General features: G+C 35.1%; 1 non-coding gene across 1 annotated transcript; it reads right to left on the bottom strand.

Annotated features, from left to right (window-relative positions):
* Positions 1 to 10,878: 10,878 nt before the first annotated feature.
* LOC121213289 (small nucleolar RNA R71) lies at positions 10,879 to 10,984 on the bottom strand. The gene has a single exon (XR_005908672.1). It is a non-coding gene; the product is annotated as a small nucleolar RNA R71 (small nucleolar RNA).
* Positions 10,985 to 14,886: the final 3,902 nt, after the last annotated feature.

The following is a 14,886-nucleotide window of genomic DNA, read 5'->3' on the forward strand; positions in this document are numbered from 1 at the left end:
AGAATTAATATGTTAGAACTGATCAAAAGCATCAAATTATCACAGGGTATATGTGGCATGTATATACTAAACTTTGCTATGCTACGTTACTCCTAGAATTGACTAAATCATAGCTCTGAATACCGCTAAATGTAATACCCCTAACTCACATTTGTTGCTAGAATAGGGTTATAGAGTATTACTGGTAATACATAATTTAAATCTTTTGTTTTCAAACATTTCATTAATCATCGTATAATTCATCCAAACCCTTCCATGTCATCCCTTATTCAAGTCGTCGAGGCCTTAGAAATACTCTAGAAAAAATTCAGGACTAAATAGGAAACATTTAAAACTTCATAGAAAAAGATAGAAATTTTCACACTGCAGGGGTCACACGATCTTGTGCCCAAGCCGTGTGACTCATACAGCTAAGACACATGCTCATGTCTTAGGCCGTGTGGACATTCGAAGTACGGACACACGGTCATGTCCCAACCCATGTTTGTGCCCGTGTAACTCTCTGACTTGGGTTACACAACCAAGCCACACACCCGTGTGCTACTACGTGTAACTCTTGAAATGGCCTCACACGCTCGTGTGCCAGGCCGTGTGGTAGGCCGTGTAACAGCCCATGTCTTCGACCGTGTGGAGAAGAAAATGTCTAAAATCAAGCCATTTCTTTCACCCTTCACAAGCATAAACCTAGGCACTTTTGCACATATGATAAAGACTTCTAAACATACTCAAAACCTGCATAAAAAGATTCATACAATAGGCTGATAATCCATACAACCAATATGCCATATAAGCACCTAAAACACATACATAAAACATACCTAAACATGATCAAACTTAACCATTCATCAACTAGTTTATCTTCATACAAAATCATTTCCTAACTAACCACAAATCAATGTAATAGCCCAATTTTAGCTAAATCAGAACAGTGGTCTCGGGACCACAAATCTGATTTTGGAAAATTATTTTAATATTATTTTATGTGTTTACAACATGATAGTATGTATGTTAGAAAATTTTGTGAACTTAATTTATTGTTTAATAGCTTAATTTGAGAAAAAGGACTAAATCGCGTAAAATGCAAAATTTGCATTCTATTAGTTAAAGGTGTCAAATTGCTTTGCCCTCTAAATATGATGGCCTTAAATGGTAATTAAACCATTTTAAAGGTTAATGGAAATTAATGGACATCCATTATATGTCTTATATGTTTATAAGAAAGGTTATATTAGTAAATTGATTAATTAAGTAATAATAAATAAAACAAAACATAAAGTCATGTTTTTGGCCAAATGAAGCTTGTAGAAAAGATAAAGTAGGGTTTTACATTCAACTAGGTTAATTCAAGCAATTAAGGTACGATTTTTTATCCGATTTTGATGATTTTTACGTTTTTGAGATCGTTGTTTTGTATTCTAGCTAGCTCGTACCTTAGATTTTGAAAATTTTAAAGGTTTAACATATTGGCATTGTTGAATGCTTGAGTAATTTGATGACTGATGATAGATTATGAAGGTTAATTGATAGATTAATAGTTTTTGTAAAGTGATTTTTGACAAAAATGTCAAATAGGGGTTAAATAAAAAAAATATGCAAATTCAGTGGTTGTAATGTGAAATAAATGAAAGCTTTGGGTTGCTAGGGGCTTATATGAAATTTGACCGAGTATGGGTTGAGTGAAATTATGTGAATTGTGTGTATTAATGAAATAGGGACTAAATTGTAAAAATGTGGAAGTTTAAGGGCTAATAAGCAAATTTACTTAGATGCGTGTTATGGAATAAATTGAAAGAATATGTGATTGAATAAGTTAATTTTGAATATATTTAGATCAAGAAAAGAGGAATCTGAAATTAGATCAGGGGAAAGGAAAGATTATCGAGTAATTGACTCATTTCCCCGTTTTCATACTCGAGGTAAGTTCGTATGTAACGAGCTCTATTATAATTGTAACAGTCCAGTTTAGACCCTAGTCAAAATATTGGTTTTGGGACCACAAATCTGAGTCAGAAAATTTTTTTAATATTATTTTTTGAGCTTAAAATATGTGAATTGACATGTGCGAAAGTTTCGTGTGAAAATTTGATCATTTGTGTGCTTAATTTGCAAAAAGGACCTAATCGCGTAAAATGTAAAAGTTACTTCCTATATGTTAAGTATGCTTATTTGTTATGTCTTTGTAAATGAGAGGCCCTTATGTGGTTAATATGCCATTTACATGGTTAATGGACATTAATGGCCTTATTATATGTGAATTTATAATGGTTTATTAAAGGGTATTTTGATAATTGGTATATTAATCATATATTAAATAAAACAAAACATGTTAATGGATGATTCATTCATCCTTATTGCCAAAAATCACAAGAAAAAAGAAAGAAAATAAGTTTCTTAGGGTTCGACCAAGCAAATTGATGATTAAGGTATGTGTTTTGATCGGTTTTTGATAATTTCTAATTTTTGTAATCGTTGCTTTGTATACTATCAAGCCCATGTCTCAATTTCTGATTTTATTGATGATTTTGAGTTGAGCCATTGATGAAATTATAAGCTTTGTGAAGTTAGTTGTTGGTACATGAAGGATATGTTTTGGGTTAACATATTTTGTATTTGAATTTTTGATTAATTTGAGTAATTTGGACTAGATTCTGAAATTTGTAAATAGAGGGACTAAAATGTGAAATACATTAAATATGTGGACTTGTATGAGCGCTACGAATATTCAGGTAAGCATAAGTATATGCAAATTTTGTGTATTTTGTGATTTTTGTGATTAGGGACTAAATTGACAAAATGTGAAAATGTGAGGGCTAATTTGGAAAATACCCTAAATGTGTGTTTGTGGATTTATTTGAATGATTTGGTGAATAAAAGAGTTAAATTTTAATTTATATAGATCAAGAACTAAAGAAAACAGAATTAGATCGGCGAAAGTTGAAAGAAAGTCGTCAAGTAGCCGATTCTGTCTATCAAAATCCGAACGAGGTAAGTCTATATACAAATAAATGTGTTTGTAATGGTTTACTTATGTTTAAATTCTATTGAACAATGATGAATGGCTTATTGAATTGAATATGAGATATCCGAGAAAGTATCGTCAAATTTCCAACATCCGAAAATCCCTATACGAACCATGGGAATAGTTAGGATACATATGCCATGACATAGGATCTGATATGTGTTATCTTGTAAGACCACGTCAGGTATGTTGGCATCGAGTTATGATTTACGTGTAAAACCACGTCTAGGACGTTGGCATCGTATTTGATTTCTTGTAAGACCCTGTCTGGGACAGTGACATCAATATTTGATTATATGTAAGACAACACCTGGGACGTTGGCATTGTACGAGATTTCTGAGCTATCCGTGTATCCTTATGATTCTGATCGGTTCAACGGGCATTCTGAGAAAGTAGATGACTATGTGAATTTGTATCTGAATTAGGTATGTTTGAATTGTATACCATGTTTGAGAACAAAAGGTAAGTATATGTACCTTGACGAATATATGATATAAGTATGAGTTACTATGAGAATGAGTTATGATATATATATGTGAATTATGTTCAAAGGAAATATAAGAGATATATGGCTAAGTGAATGTATTTTGCCTTAAATTTTATGAATGAATTGATGTTATTTGTTATGTTTATTTGTATATGGCTTACTAAGCTTTTGAAAGCTTACTCTTTGTGTGTTTGCATTATTTTATAGATATCGTAGCTATCAGGGGCTCGGGGATCATCAAGGATCATCATCACACTATCGAACTCTATTTTGGTACCTTTTGAAAATGTATATATTGTAGAATGGCATGTATAGGCTAGAGGATTTTGGTTATGTTTTGTGATGTGTATATCTAGCCATGTGATATGGCTTGGTTATGGATGAGCTTGTGTTCATAAATGGTATGTGTTAATGTGCTTCAATAGCCTAGTGAAATGGTCAATTTGGTAAGGTTTTGGCATGTGAATGAATGAGGTGAATTGGAGTTATGAAACATATGATTTTATATGACTTTGGCTTATGATTTGATATGATTGAGTATAGTTTATAAGCTTGAATTTGGTTGATAATAATATGGCATGAATGATGTAAGTTTTGGTATTTAAATTGGCCGAAATTATAGTGCAAATGTGTTTGGTTTGATGCTTGTAGGTTTGACCCAAATTGGGTGGCAAATTGGCTTTTCAAATGGCCTATTTTTGTCCACACGGGCAGAGACACGTACATGTGTCTCAGCCGTGTGCGACAAACGGTCATCTTGCAGTGCCGTGTGTCCCCTAAGGTACCCTACGATTTTAAGTCAGTCTTGAGCACGGCCAAGGCACAGCGGCGTGTGGCTAGTCGTGTGACCCAAGTCAGTTTCAACCACGGCCAAGGCACACGGGCATGTCTTGTGGCCATGTGATTAAATCAGTATATATGCCCTGAGTTGACACGGCCTAGACACACAGGTGTGTCTAATGCCGTGTGAGGTACACGGCCTATTCACACAGGTGTGTGACCTCTGTAACTTAAAAAAATGTTTAAGTTTTTGAAAAAAATTGTATGTGCTCGGTTTGGTCCCGAACCTTCTCCAAAGTATGTTTAAGGTTTTGTAAAACTTCTAAGGAACTATTTGTGTATGAATTGTTGTGATATTATGATGTATGATTTATGATTTTGTAATGTTCCAATATGTCTAGTAATGCCTTTTAACCCTAGTCCGGCGATGGATATGGTATAAATATGATTTATGATTATGTATTGGTTGATGACCTTTGGCTGCATATTTTTTACTTAAAATGGTACAAATTGAGTTTACGTAGGTATGTGCAAAAAGGGTGGCAAATTGGCCTTGCAAATGGCCTATTTTTGTTCACACGGGTAGAGACACGGGCGAGTGACACATGGTTAGGTTACACGGTCATGTTTCCCCTAATATTGAAATTGAATTGAGGTTAGTATGCTCCACACGGTCCCACACATGGGCGTGTGACTGGCAGTGTGGTATAAGTTAGTATACCCCTTAAATGGCACATGGCCTAGCACACGGGGGTGTGTGGCCATTTCGAAGGTCACACGGGCTAGACACACGGGTTTGTGGTCGGCCATGTGACCCAAGTCAGTATACTCTTTAATTTTCACACGGCTAGACACACGGGTGTGTGGTCGGCCGTGTGACCCAAGTCAATATACTCTTTAATTTTCACACGGCCTAGCAGACGGGCGTGTCCTCGGCCGTGTGATGCAAGTCAGTATGTATGCCCTATTTCCATACGGCTTAAGACACGGGCGTGTCTACTAGCCATGTCAGGCACACGGCCTGTCACATGGGTGTGTGACCTTGTATGATTGAAAAATTTCTAAGTTTTTCGAAATTATCGTATGTTATCGGTTTAGTCCCGAACCATTTCTAAAGCATGTTTAAGGCCTCGTAAGTCATTATAAGGGACAATGTGATTGTATTGAATGATGTATGAAAATGAGCACTATATGTTGTGTTTTGATAGGTAATACCTCATAACCCTATTTCGACAACGGATACGGGTTAAGGGTGTTACGATCAAACATATAAAATTGGTCATTCAAAACATACTATTACTTGGCCATATCCATACTAATCCACAAAACATTAAAGTGCCAAAAGCACACAAACCAATATACCATTTTTATAAACCAAATATATCAACTTAATTCATCAATAAACCAAAACAACCCATAAGTGTTTACTTTCATAACATTCTATTTGTATCAAAAGATATCTATTCACAACTTAGACAAGTACCTAATCACTTAGTTTAGTAATTCACCATACTATACCAAAACAACTTATATAGCCACATATACATGCCACAACCCTAAAGAGAACAATAACTACCAACACTGATGGATAGTGTGAGTCGTAGATTTGATCCATCCAAAAGTTAGCAATACTGATCTACAAAACAATACACAAAAACATATAAAGCTTACAGAGCTTAATAAGAACATAGTAAATCTTTTAACTTATCATCAATTAAATCTTTTAACTTATCATCAATTGAATGTAACTTTTATTTTACTCGATTGAAATTATTGAAGTATAAACAGGGGTACGTATGTGCAATCAAGGGTACTGAAGTACAAGCATGGGCACATATGTGCAATCATGGGTACCGAAGTACAAGCAGGGCACGTATGTGGGATCAGGGTTATCGAACAAATAGGGGCACGTATGTGCAATCAGGGGTACCAAAGTACAAATAGGGGCATGTATGTGCAATCATGTATAATTAACATAAGTATTTTATCACATGGTTATAAGATGAAAAATATATATGGAAATTTAATGACACATCTACATACTATGAACTTACATTGACAACTAGCGCGTAGAAGTACGATCGATCTAATCCGTGACTTTAGCCTTCCCTTAGTTTATAACCGGTTGAGATATATCTTGATCTAAATAAATAAGTATTTTCAATTAAATGTTTCAATAAATATCAATTATTCAATTCGATCCACAAAACACATTTTTTGTATAATTACAATTTTACCCTAACATTTTCACTTATTTACAATTTAGTCCTTAAGCTCGTAAAATGAAATTCATGCAATTTCATCCCTGCCCAAGCTAGTCAATTTTCATATAGGTCCATATCAACTCATAAAATTCATTATTTCACAATTTTCACGATTCAATTTACACGTTTTACAAATAAATCCCTATTTGACAATTTCAACAAAATGCACTTTACAAAAGTTGTTTATCTATCAAGAAATATTCATTTTCTTCCATCAAACATTAAAAACCACATGAATATATTCATGGAAAAACCCTAACCTATTAACAATTTTGCAAGTTAGTCCGCAAGCTAGCTAGATTAAGCTACAACGCCTTCAAAAACAAAAAAAATCATCAAAAACAGTATAAAATCATACTTACATGCAAGGATTTTATGTAGCCGAATGGAAGAATCCTAAATAAGCTTTCCTATTTTAAATTTTTGGTGAAGAACATCTTTGAAGAAGATAAGAAACTTTTGTTTTAATTAAATTAACCTTAATTTACCTATTTACATTTTTAGCCTTGAAAAATAAGCTTAATTACATCAAAACAAACTCATCAATGTCCACTATCTATAATGATGGTCTATTTACCATTAATGTATTCCTACGTTAAGGCTCAATAGCTATTTAATACATTTAGCTACTAGAACTCTACTTTCATACCTTTTATGATTTAGTCATTTTTACTAATTAAACATGCATACGATAAAATTTCTTAGCAAATTTTTTATACAACCTTACTAATATTTCGTAGACTCTAAAATAATAATAAAATAAATATCTTCACATCAAAGTTGTGGTCCTGAAATTACTGTTCTGATTTCACTAAACACGGGTTGTTATACCTCTCTTCTTCTCTTTCATTTTTTTCCTTTCGTCCTTGTTGCCACCCTAAGCTTCTTGATCTACCATATTTTTATTTTATTTTTTCCACAAGATATTGCACCGTGTCCCCCTCCATCTTGCTACCATTTTTCCCTTAATTTTAAAGTCCCAAATCTAAAATTTTGGATCTCCAAAATCGATCTCCAGTGTTTCCAACAAGTGCCATTACCGCCCTTATCACCTAGTTTGTGTAAGTTCTCCTATTTTCTCAATTTCTTGATGAATCTTGTGAGTTCAAAACTAAAATTTCAAGATATTTAAATTAATGGATTTTTAAATATTTAATGGGCATTTTTCTAGCCTTCTAAGTGATCTTAAAAGTGATTTCAAATCAGTATCAATTCGGTCACCGTTGGTGGTGGTGCACACACCTATGGGTAAGAAAGGGGGTTGTTTGTTTTAGTTTCTTACCATATTTTTTCCAAAATTATTTCGGGTTCTTAAATACCTTCTAATCTGCCTTTAATTATGTCTTAATTATGGAAATTCAATTTTCATCAATCGGCAATTCAGATCTGACAATTCGGGAAACGTATGTGTGGTTTATTGCAAACTAGTTCATAGTTTATATTTAGATATTGGAGAAAGATTCTTAATTCATTAAATAAAGAATTTTAATCATGGACTAGATGCTGATTTTATAGTATTTAAGTGTGTCATGTGTAAAATTAAACGCCCCAAACCAATAGTGAAGCCGAAGGATGTTCACGCATACGATTTGCATCAAATGAGTGTAAAAAACATAACTAGTTTGGATCTGAAAAAAAGTTATAATTGTAATGATCAAATTGACCCCATAGATGGGTGTTTGGAGGCTGTTTAAAAGGCATATTGATTCAGTTTTATACTAATTTTTAATTTAGGTTAATTTTAAAGTTTATTAGAGAAACTACAAGATTTACAAGTGTGTTGCAGAAGAGCGCAAAATAAGGTGTGGGTCCTAACTTAAAAACTTGTTTATTAATAATGATTTTAATGATATAATTGATGATTTAGGTTTCTGATCGAGCTTGGCTAATTAGCTAAGTAATTCAATTTGTAAGTGGCTGAACCAGGTACGTTTCAAGCCCTAATTATTTGGCATGTTAGCAAAGTTGCTCAATTGACTGAATGGATGCATGATTGATATTGCTGTGGATGGCTAGTTAATGCAATGTATGATTGTTTGTTTGTATAGCATGATTTTGAATGAAAATAAGGCTTATGTATGATAGATTGGTAAGAATATTCTCTATGTAATGTTTGAAAGATACTACACATGCGCACAGAAAAGTTTGTGTAAACACATGAAATTGTGATTTGTTAAATGATACCACCTTGATGGTAAATTGAAAGTTGGATCAATGATCTTATTTACTGAAAGTATTTGATAATTGATAAACTGTAATTTATACATATTTCTATCCCATGCTTAGCACATTTTCTGGATGATTTTTCCTTAAAATTGGTGAATTCGATGCTCCTAATGCCTTAATTTCATATTTTATACTTAGGTGAGCATAGGAGAGTGAAAGGAACGAGAAACAAGCCAAAAACGGAAAAAATGGGCCAACGTACGAAATCAACACGGCCTAGACCTCCTAACATGGGCAGACCACACAGCCGTATCAATTTGGCAGAATCGAAGCACGACTCAAATGGGTGGACCACACGCCCGTGCTTATTTAACAGGCTTGACCACAGCCTGAAGTAATCGCACACGGGCGTGTCCATGCTGAGCCCGAGTTTAGTCCAATTCAGAAAAGGCCAATTTTGAGGGTTCTTAGGCATTCTAAAGCCTATAAATACACCCTAGAGGAGGAGGAGAAAAGGACGCATAGAAGAGGAAGCAAGGAACTGCTCAAGGAAAGCCGATTGATCCATCTCAGAAGCTAGATACATCATTAAGACTGGAGATCTCCCCTCAATTTCCCTTTAGGAGTTTTGGGTTTTTCTTTATGTTTTGTATTCATTATTCTTCTGAGATGTTTACCTTTTAGTTATGAACTAAAACCCTTAAATACCTAAGGGGAATGAAACCTAAGGCAGATCTTGTTATTATTATCTGAATTGTATGATAAATATTTGACTTGTTCTTAATTATGTGTTCTTAACTCTTGTTTTGATATTCTAGGATATTGAGTCAAGTTAAGCTCTTATTCAGAGGAGGAATAGACCCTGTCTAATAGTACATTTGTAATAATTAAGCGGAGTTGATTGCGCGCCTAGAGATAGGCTGACAAGGCTTTTCTGGATTAGGGTGAAACCTAAGAAGGGGATCCATAGATCGAGTTAATGCAACCCTAGGGAGTTAATTAGTAAGAGATTTCAATTATTCAACCTAGGGTAAGATGTTGTTAGTCTCGAGAGGGATAATAATATAACTTAAGGATTTCTACGGATCAAGTCAAATGAATAAATCGTCCGATTCAGAGTCAAATAATAAGGGAAGTCTAGGTAGATTTTTCCTTAGGTATTGTCTTAATTCAATCGTTTTTCCAAAAGTAATTTCCCAATTCTATTTTCTGTAAATTCTTAGTTTAGTTAATTAGTTAGTTAAAAGAAACCCCATTATTCTTAGGCTAGATAATAAAAAGATAGTCATTACTAGTACATTTAGTTCCTCTGGGTTCGACAATCCAGTCTTGCTAAAGCTATACTACTGTTCGATAGGTACACTTGCCTTCATCGTGATAATAGTTAGTTTTAAGAATAATTCATTATAAATATTTAAAACCTGTCACGAATATCACGTATCAAGTTTTTGGCGCCGTTGCTGGGCAACTAAGATATTAGGAACACTCGATTTTTATTACTTTAGCCATTTACTTTTACTGCAATTTAAATTTATTTCTAATTGTTATTACTATTTCTTCTTTTTCCCTTTTTTTGGCAGGTTCTTATAGTTTATGACTAGAAGAAACCCGTCAGGACTATTACTTTTTGATAGTGAGATCGATCACATAGTTCGCAGAAACCAAAGAGAAATAAGGCGAAGCTTACGTTACACAAAAGAGCAAGAGGAAGATACTTCAACCACCACCGAGGAGATGGCTGAAAACCAAGAAAATCCGCTACCTCATGCGATTGTTGTTAATCAAAATATGCTCCGCGCACTATGTATGATTATGCTAAACCTTCTTTAACAGGAACTGAATCGAGCATAGTTAGACCTGCTGTAGCTGCAAATACTTTTGAACTGAAACCTAACACAATTCAAATGTACAGCAATTCGTTCAGTTTGATGGTTTGCAAGACGAAGATCCCAACTCTCACTTGGCAAACTTTTTGGAACTATGTGATACATTTAAAATCAATGGTGTTTCTGATAATGCCATACATCTTCGGTTGTTTCCCTTTTCATTAAGGAACAAAGCTAAATAGTGGTTGAACTTGTTAGCACGAGGTCAATTACTACTTGGGAACAAATGACCGAAAAGTTTTTATTAAAATATTTTCCGCCGGCTAAAACGACTAAATTACGTAATGATATCTCTTCTTTTGTGCAGATGGATTTAGAAACACTCTATGATGCATGGGAGAGATACAAAGACCTTTTGCGAAGATGCCCTCACTATGGATTACCATTCTGGCTACAGGTTCAAACCTTTAATAATGGCATGAATCCTTCGACTCGACAAATGGTTGACGCAGCTGCTGGCGGAACAATCAATAATAAAACACCTGAAGATGCTTATGAGTTTATAGAGGAGATGTCACTGAATAACTATCAGTGGCAAGTCATGAGGATAAAGCCAACGAAAATAGCCGGTGTTTATAACGTCTATTCAGCCACCATGCTCTCTAATTAGGTAGAACTCTTGAATAACAAAATTGATGGTTTTCTTAGTTCTTCACAGGTTCACCCAGTAATGTAGTGCAAAGCAAGTGGAGGTGGATCAAGCAATTCAGAATACCAACCTTATGGCCACAACATGGACAACAAGTAGTTAAATTACATGGGTAATAATCCTTAATCTCAAAACAATCCATATAGTAACACTTACAATGCAGGTTGGAGAAACCACCCAAATTTCTCATGGGGAGGCCAAGGAAATCAGAGACCACCTCTAGGCTACCAACAACCACCCTATCAACAGGAAAAGAAGCCAGACCTTGAAGAGATGCTCTCAAAGTTTATATCGGTGTCAGAAACTCCTTTTTAGAATACTGAGACAGCACTTAAGAATCAACAAGCATCAATCCAAAGGCTCGAAACTCAGATTGGACAGCTTGCCAAATTAATTTCTGAACGACCACAAGGTAGCTTGCCAAGCAACACAAATCTAACCCAAGGGAGCAAATCAACACGATTACTAGTCAAGATGAAGAAGGGTTAGTCACACCTGTACCAGAACGAAGGCAAGAAACTGAGATAAGAAAAGGTAAAAGTGAGGTCGACCACAATGAGCAAAAACCGGTAAGTACATAATACAAACCTCGTGTACCATACCCAAATGCGAGAAGGAAATACCACTCAGATGAACAATTTGGTAAATTCCTTAAACTTTTAAAGAAACTACATATTAACTTACCGTTTATTGAAGCACTTTCAAAGATGCCAAACGCAATCAAATTTTTAAAGGAGCTTCTAGCAAATAAACGAAAGTTAGATGAAAGGTCGCATGTGGAGCTGAACGCGGTTTGCTTAGCCATTCTTCAGAATACGATACCCAACAAATTGAAAGACCTAGGGAGTTTTACAATTCCTTTCTTAATTGGTAGTTTAAATGTTAATAATGCATTAGCTGATTTAGGGGCTAGTATTAACGTCATGCCTTACAAAATGTTTAAACAACTAGGTCTTGGGAAACCCAAACAGACTTGGATGAGCATTCAATTAGCAGATAAAACTATAAGATTTCCTAGGGGTATTATTGAAGATGTGCTAGTTAAAATTGATAAATTTATATTTCCCGTTGACTTCGTTGTTCTAGACATAGAGGAGGATAGCAACACTCCTTTGATTTTAGGAAGGCCCTTTTTAGCAATGGCTAAAATGATTATTTATGTTGGCACAGGTTACCTCACACTTCATGTGGGAGACGAAACAATCACCCTTCAAGCTTGCAATTCCGGCATCACATCGAAAATTGAAGGTGATTGTCTAAACCATTCTACTAAAACTGACATTATGGTGCAACCTACTTTGCAGGAAATGAGTTTGAAGGAAGTACATGAACCATTTTCAAGCAACAGTAGAGGACCCATTCATGAAGAATGAAGGCTACAAATAGAGGAGCTGGATGAATGGCGGACACATAAACCGAGAACACACGATAAACTAAAACTACACCATAACAAGCTCAATACCTTTCCAAATCAACTTAAGGCTGGAGATAAAGTTTTATTAGATGCCGCATATCCTCACATTGTCATTGCCAAACAGAATGAAGAAATTCCTCTTACGGTACTTAGCATTTTCCCATTCTGTACAGTCGAGGTAAGTCATCCCAAGTTCAGCACTTTTAAGGTAAACAATACCCGCCTAAAACCTTATTTTGATGAGATTCACAGCAAGAATGAGGAGTATAAACTCCTTGAACCACCATGACCATTCAATGGATGGTAAAGTCTAGCTTAGAATTTAAATAAGCTCTTCTCGGGAGGCAAACCGAGCACTAACAATATTACTTTCTTTAAATTTTAGTTTTTAAAAATCTAACATACTAACCAAATTATTGAGCACAGGCTTTTCAGAACCACACAGCCAGGCACACGAGTGTGCCGTAGGCCGTGCACATACCACGGGATGCAACACGACCGTGTGATACGGCCATGTGAAAACAGGGAAAACATTTCTTCCCCAACACGGGATGCGATAAGTAGCCACGGCTGTGCGACATAGTAGTGATCTTCTGAGCTTAAGTAGTTAAATTCCACATTCTGAGAAAAAGCTCTATTGTACGCAATTGATGACTAGTCATTTTTCTAGTTAGGCAAATTTTCAATTCGATCTCGATTCTAACCTTTTCTTTCAGCTTGTGACTACACCCTCTAACCAAAGCCACGTTACAACCCTCTAAAGACCTTTTGATTGATGTTTCATCTCAATTTATAGTGGTGGAGATTTGATTTTCATGCAAGCCTATGGTAATGACTTTTCATTATTGACTATTGAGTGCTTCATTTATTGTCCTTAAACACCTCGAGTGATTTGAGTGAATCTTTAGTGAGGATGTGAAACTCTGTGACATTTTAAATCAAAGGTAATTACTTAGACGAGGGGAGACACCTATGTTTCCATGATAAAATACTCAACTTGGAATGTTTGAAACTTTGATGTTCTTTGAGTTGAATTTTCAATGTATGATTACCTATGGATTATTCTAAGATATTATCGATAGAAATTAAAAGTTAAGAAGAATTTATTTTGATTATGAGTTGAGGATTTTGCTTAAGGACAAGCAAATGCTTAAGTGTGGGGGTATTTGATAAACTGTAATTTATACATATTTCTATCCCATGCTTAGCACATTTTATGGATGATTTTTCCTTAAAATTGGTGAATTTGATGCTCCTAATGCCTTAATTTTATATTTTATACTTAGGTGAGCATAGGAGAATGAAAGGAACGAGAAACGGGCGAAAAATGGAGAAAATGGGCCAACGTACGAAATCAACACGGCCTAGACCTCCTTACACGGGCAGACCACATGGCCGTGTCAATCTGGCAGAATCAAAGCACAACTCACACGGGTGGACCACACGCTCATGCCTATTTCACAGGCTTGACCACGGCCTGAAGTAATCGCACACGGGTGTGTCCCTGTTGAGCCCAAGTTTAGTCCAATTCAGAAAAGGCCAATTTTGAGGGATCTTTGGCATTCTAAAGCCTATAAATACACCCTAGAGGAGGAGGAGAAAAGGACGCATAGAGGAGGAAGCAAGGAACTGCTCAAGGAAAGCCGATTGATCCATCTCAGAAGCCGAATTCATCATCAAGACTGGAGATCTCCCCTCAATTTCCCTTTAGGAGTTTTAGTTTTTTCTTTATGTTTTGTATTCATTATTATTCTGAGATGTTTACTTTTTTAGTTATGAACTAAAACCTCTAAATACCTAAGGGGAATGAAACCTAAGATAGATCTTGTTATTATTATCTGAATTGTATGATAAATATTTGACTTGTTCTTAATTATGTGTTCTTAATTCTTGTTTTGATATTCCAGGATATTGATTCAAGTTAAGCTCTTATTCAAAGGAGGAATAGACCCTGTCTAAGAGTACATTTGTCATGATTAAGCGGAGTTGATTGCGCGCCTAGAGATAGGGTGACAAGATTTTGCCTGATTAGGGTGGAACCTATTAAGGGGATCCATAGATCGAGTTAATGCAACCCTAGGGAGTTAATTAGAAAGAGATTTCAATTATTCAACCTAGGGTTAGACGTTGTTAGTCTCGAAAGGGATAATAATATAACTTAGGAATTTCTACGGATCAAGTCAAATGAATAAATCGTCCGATTCAGAGTCAAATAACAAG

This window comes from Gossypium hirsutum, chromosome A13 (genome assembly GCF_007990345.1).
Source record: "Gossypium hirsutum isolate 1008001.06 chromosome A13, Gossypium_hirsutum_v2.1, whole genome shotgun sequence".
In the NCBI taxonomy this organism is placed as follows: Eukaryota; Viridiplantae; Streptophyta; class Magnoliopsida; order Malvales; family Malvaceae; genus Gossypium; species Gossypium hirsutum.